Below are 6619 nucleotides of genomic sequence, written 5' to 3' on the forward strand. Positions count from 1 at the left end.
CGTTTTTCGAAATCGTTAAAAGTTGTACAAAATTTAATTTAACGGTTTTCAAAATCGTAATAGTTCGAATAAAGAATATTTTCGTGGTTTTCAAAATAGTAAAAAAATTTGTGTAAATTCTAAAATGGCGTGTTTTAAAATTGTTTAAAATTTCTAAAGACTTCCAAACTTGTATGTGGCTGTACTAGAACTATAATGCTCTTCCCTTCTATTCTCCTAGACTTCAACTCTATCTTTTAGATTAGGAAAAAATCACAATCGATGAGAAGCTACCTATGATCAGGTTCAGAGACACCGATATAAAGTAAAGTGAAGTAATAACTGGTTTGGTATATACTCAATCTCTGCCCATCTAAGTTCTAATTTCTTAATAATAAAAATTTGAAGTATACATTACAATATCATTACAGAAATACAGAAAATATAAAAGATATGCTAAAACTCTTGCATTTATTTAATAATCATTCTAGATTTCAAAAATCCAATTTCTTAAACATGTGAAAAAATTATTTGCATATTATCGATTATCTAATCTAAAATAATCCTAGCATGCTACTCTAGTAAAGAATATTTAGTTGTCCGCTTCCAGTCTTTCATTCTCATTTTTTTGTGCTAGTTCCTGGCCTTGGGAGTCAAAATGATATCTGTCTCGCCTTTCTAGTTCAACAATACTAGAGATCTCATTTTTAATGTGGCGGTATCATCATCATCCTAGTCTGAGTCATCATTATCATCGTCATCATTTTGATCTCTGTCTGGAGCAGGTCTAGCTGCCACTTGCTCTTCCATGGAGCGGTATTCCTAAACTGGTACAAAGGAGTTTAACAGATCGAAGTTCTCGTTGATGAAGACCAACTTCTCAGTGGTTTTTGGATGTGGTCAGGGGAGGCAGAATGGTTGCAACCAGCTGAAATTGTTCATCCGTAGGAATGGGTGTGGTCTATTCCTTTTTTTCAGCCTGGAGAGCACACAGCACACTTCGGAGATGGTCGATGTTTAGGATCCTCATCAGGACAGAGTTCCATCTGGTAGCACCAGGGCAGTAATCTTTTTGTAGGGTACTGAAACAAAAACTAAAATAAAAATTCGCAAAAAACTTTGCATAAAATTGTAAGCTCTTTGAAAACTTTGTTTAGAATTAAAAATTATTTGTAAAAATTTGACATTAAGTTGTAAAACTTTGTATTTGTATCTACTTAAAAAGAAGTATACACAGTTCACAAATATAGGTTTTAGGTATAAAATGATATGACCCCAGAAGTTTCAATGAATTTAGGTTTCTAATATCATACATTATGAGGATCTGACTTTAAAAAAATCCAATGTGTGGCCCTTTTTGAGAAAATTTGGTTTGAAAATTTGCAAAAATGTCATTATATTTTCATAAGATTTTTAATGGTTTAACTTCTTTAATTAGTATTTAAATCAACAATTAGGTTGATGATACAATGTTTATTATTATTTTTTGTTAAATATAACAAGACTAAAAAACTTTAGTTAAAAAAGCAATGAAAATATATCCTTTAATAATATATTAAAACTTTGACCAGGTTCTTTGATTACAGGTTATTACTACTAAACACCTCTGCAATTCTCTTGCTTCTTGTCAGATGTTAATGTTCATTTAGGAAACATCGAATCTGTTGATAACAGGCTTCGTTTTAGCATGAGCTGATTTAGAAGCCTGCTCTGCATATCTTCCAAGAGAATGCCCGGATCTGGAGATAAATTCTTCTAAGTGTGCTGTAATAACATGTACTTTCCGAGTAACAGTTAAATCTTTTTGAAGATACTACAATAAAACATCAATCAATTTTTTTAAATAATGCTGTTTATTGTAATGATATCTTTATCAAAAAAGTATATACTATAGTATAACATAAATTATAGTGAAATACCCATGTACTGGCGCAGACAATATTATTAAAAGCAAAAAAGTCTATCTTATATTCTACCTCCTTACAGTATTCTTGGGTAACCACGTAAGATTGCGTAAATACGTGAATGTCTTCTTCGTAATTGGGATCCAAACTGTTTCCAAATGTTCCGTGGACTACCCGCGGAACTTTCGAAGGGGTTTTAATAGAGGTAGTAGCTCTACAGGCAAAATATTTTCTAACTCATCGCACTGTTCTAGGATCCGTTTTGAAGTATTTCCTTCAAAAGTTCCACCATGATATCTTTTTCTTTAACATCCCAAGCTTGAAACCCACATCTCAAACTCGGGCCACAATTTGGTTAGGAATGATGATATTTGATTTACAAGGCCCATCAGTATGTGAAGTTCTGGCAAAGGTATAACATCTAACACCAACTTGGATTTATCTTGTCCCTGGATGTCTCCTTGATCAAGCATGGCTTCACAATATTTTATGTAAAAATAATATTTATTAAAGTCTGATAAAATACAGAACTTTTTAAGGCAAAGCGTTATCTTTAATGTATATTATTAACATTACCTTGAAGTCCTGCATCCTTTTGTGTGGCGATCCAGCCTCGCAATATAGTATATACCAATCATCTAAGGATCTCAAAGTTCTAAGATCTCCAGCAGCAATACTTGATGTACCTTCACACCAGGCACAGGAATGTTTTCCTGTGCCTAGAATAATTTTTATAAGGTTTATGCTTTACATTTTATCAAGTAGTACATGCACTTGAAGTACTACTTAATACACTGCTTGAACACATATATGTGTTCAAGTAATGTAAAAAATATATAAATTTGGATTATAATACATATATTACCGAAATTCCCAACAATATACAGATGAGTTTCATATCTGATGCCGGAGAATATTTGCATTCATGCAGATTTATGCTCTCGACAATCTGCAATAAGTTATCATGGGTCTCTTGTAAGTTATCTGCATATGCAAGAGCGACAGAACCATTAATCTCAGAGTATGTTCCTCTGTCCCCCATGTCGTCCTCTCTCACTTTTTAGGCTCGAATATGTTACAGATTACTTTCAATGAATCTCCACCTAAATTGAACATGAAATTGATTGAACATTTTACTAAATATTATATTAAAAAAATGCTAAACTTTATTCCATATCCCTAACTTTTAACTTTGGTTACCTGAATTAATTCCAACTCTGACAAAGGTGCATTAGTAGTTTTGCGCTCTGAAATCCATGACAAAGCTGAGAAACTCTGTAAGGTCTTTAATATAAGCAAGGTCTCTTGAAACTACCTTTGTAAGTTTATCGTTTATCTCCTCTTCAGATTGAATTGTCTTAACAGCATAAAAATATGAAAGGATCTTGCTCCTCTCGTCTAGTTTTGCCTCCATCAATGATTCAAATTTAATACCGCATTTTCGAAGCCCCTGCAACATCTGCTTATTCATATACTGACTAAGTCTTAGTTTGTTTATTAGAGGCTGGATCTTTTCAAATTTTACTTTCTTTTTTTTTTACAGAAAATAATGGTCCTCCTGTAATAAAATTTAATAACTGCTCTTACATATTTGAAAAAGAGCTGATGCTGAATGTATGAAAATTGTTATTTCATATATTATTTATGGTATATTAGATAGGAAACCTAACCTGTTGAAATAATGATCTCTTCTCCAAGGTTTGTCAGTGAAGCTGTATAGATGTTTTTAAGCAGAGTTGAAGTAACTTGCTGTTGTACCTTTGATGATCTGCTACTTAGGTGGCTTGAAATATTTACCTTCTCCTGCCCAGGAGAACTTTTGTGGGGTAAACCTTTACCAAAGTTACAAAAGCAGTTAGGACATAAAATAAGAGGTTTTTCTGACTTTGACTTTTCAATTCTAGCTTTAGTTTTCTCTAGCACCCTATGATCCATAGAACAGACTGTACACTGTATGACGCAGTCTCTTCCAGACTTAAAAAGCATTAGATCCGCTTGCGTCCAGTTTTCAGTAACATTTATTGGAATAGGATTATTGGAAGCCAGCTTGTACATGTATGATTTGCATAATGAACAAATTCCTTATAATAAAAATAAAGTTATGAATTCAAAAATAACATCTGTTTTTAACAAAGAACATTGTTGTGAGGGAGCTGTAAGACAAGTTTTCTTTTAAAATAATATTTCGTTCAATACATATTAAATTGTCAAAAAAACTGTCAAAGCACAATATTAAATTGATTACAATACTTAACCTATTATATTTAAAGTTTTAATGTAAGTTTTACCTGTTGGATACTCAAACACATGTCTTGAATAGTTGGGATTGATATGTTCTTTGATCAATTTCTCAAGTGTCAGGTTTATCGGTATACAATTTAAATCTTTCAGGTGGCAGCAAGCACAAACCATTCTCTGATTGTCCTCGTGACTTCTCTTATACTCATTCTTTTTAAAGAGTAGGCGTGGCATAACCTTTTGGTTCTTTAAACTAGTTTTGTAGATTTTGTTTTTTTATTTTTGCAGATTATCTATTTAAGACATATAAGTATATATCTTGCTACATATCTAAGTTTCGAAAATGAGCATAAGAAGACAGTAAAAACTTGAATAAGTGTTTATAAAAAATACTATTTTATTGTAATCCATTGAAATATAGATATATGTAAATAATAAAAACGAGAATACATAAAAAATACTACGACTGCAATAGCAGAATCATTATGTTAACATATATACATTTATATATATATATATATATATATATATATATATATATATATATATATATATATATATATATATATATATATATATATATATATATATATACATATAAATATATATATATATATACATATATATATATATATATATATATGTATACATATATATCTATATATATATAAGTATATATATATATATATATATATATATATATATATATATATATATATATATGTATATATATATATATATATATATATATATATATATATATATATATATATATATATATATATATATGTATATATATATATATATATATATATATGTATATATATATATATATATATATATATATATATATATATATATATATATATATATATAAATATATATATATGACTAGTTATGCAATATAGCTACAAATATTGATATAGAACGGCAATCAGATCTAATTTTTTGGGTTTTTAACTAAAATGTCGTTGTCTTGTTATATTTGACAAATAATAATAATAAACATTGTATCATCAACCATATTGTTGATTTAAATATTAATTAAAGAAGTTAAACTATTAAAAATCTTATAAAAATATTATGAAATTTTTGCAAATTTTCAAAATGAAGTTTCTCAAAAAGGGCTACACATTGGATTTTTTTAAAGTCAGATCCTCATAATGTATGATATTAGAGACCTAAATCCATTGAAACTTCTGGGGTCATATCATTTTATACCTAAAACCTGTATTTATGAACTGTGTATAGTTACCTCCAATAGTTACCTTTTGTAGAACAAACTCCTTGGTGATGTAATGAAGAGTCTCCGCCATGAATGGATCGTTGTTGCGTTAGGTCTAGATCTCAGTGCTGATTGCAACTCGGTCGCAATGAGGAAGATTCTTGTCAAACATGCCCTTCATGGCAATCTTCAGATTCCTAAAGAGATGTAACTTGAAGCGAGCCATGCAGGCACCCCTTTTAACATTAAACATCGAGTCAAAGTGGGAATGCAGTCTTTGAAACGGGATAGAGTCACGCATGGAGAAAGGCTAATTGTCAGTTGCAAGGTAAATCTTGTCACCACAACGTTAAGTGGTGCTCTGTGTTGGATAGCACAGATTCTTTGTATACATTTGCTAACATTTAATTAAATTTGGATACAGTTGTTTACATCAATAAAAAATAATATAAATTTGACATGAAGTTGTATAACTTCGCTACATTGCATCGTAACATCCATTATTTAACTAAGTTACCAGTGCCAACTGTTTCCAATTCATCTTCCGCCTCTTCAACTTTGTCCTCCTTGGCAGCTTCTGTCTCATCTTGTACCTTTTGATTCTGACACATTTCGATGTACTCATCCTTATGGTTGGATCGCAGGTGACCACTCAGGGTCGATGTTGACACAGGGTTCATTTTTAGGTCCTTCTTGCAGATATTGCACACACCATAGGCCTTATCTCCCCTGTATTCCTTCAGGAAGTACTGCCAAACCAGCGAGCGATGGGTCTTTTGCATATTTGTTTGGTGTTTTACAATGTTTAAATCGTGTTAAATAACATAGTAAATAATAAGTTCCTTTTGCGTATGTAATAGTAATCAAACTTTTTTGATTTAATTGGCTATAATAGGGCGCAAGTGAAACTTTGACCTCAGGCGTCATAAAGAGTAGGGGCGGGCCTAATGTCATATATGGGTGAAAAGCCAGTTAAATTTTACTCAAATAGACTAATATGCTAAAAGTTAATATTTTTACAAAACCACTAAGTTTTTATTATATGATCACCTAAGATTTAGTCTGCCTTACCTTAAAATAGTAAAAATAATGAAAAAACACACCTCAATGCACACACACACACACACACACACACACACACACACACACACACACACACACACACACACACACATACACACACATACACCAAGTAAATTAAATTTTTCTACAAATATTTAATACTTTAAAATTCTGGATTAACGTTACTACAATAAAGAAATTTTTTTTCACG

At 30.8% G+C, this 6619-nt stretch overlaps 1 long non-coding RNA gene across 1 annotated transcript; it reads right to left on the reverse strand.

Moving 5' to 3' along the window:
- Positions 1-1696: 1696 nt before the first annotated feature.
- Positions 1697-3221, reverse strand: LOC136074871 (uncharacterized). The gene is made up of 5 exons (XR_010635519.1): positions 3084-3221; positions 2749-2986; positions 2460-2521; positions 1956-2358; positions 1697-1792 (listed from the first exon to the last, which is right to left on the reverse strand). It is a non-coding gene; the product is annotated as an uncharacterized LOC136074871 (long non-coding RNA).
- Positions 3222-6619: the final 3398 nt, after the last annotated feature.

Source organism: Hydra vulgaris, chromosome 01 (genome assembly GCF_038396675.1).
Source record: "Hydra vulgaris chromosome 01, alternate assembly HydraT2T_AEP".
In the NCBI taxonomy this organism is placed as follows: domain Eukaryota; kingdom Metazoa; phylum Cnidaria; class Hydrozoa; order Anthoathecata; family Hydridae; genus Hydra; species Hydra vulgaris.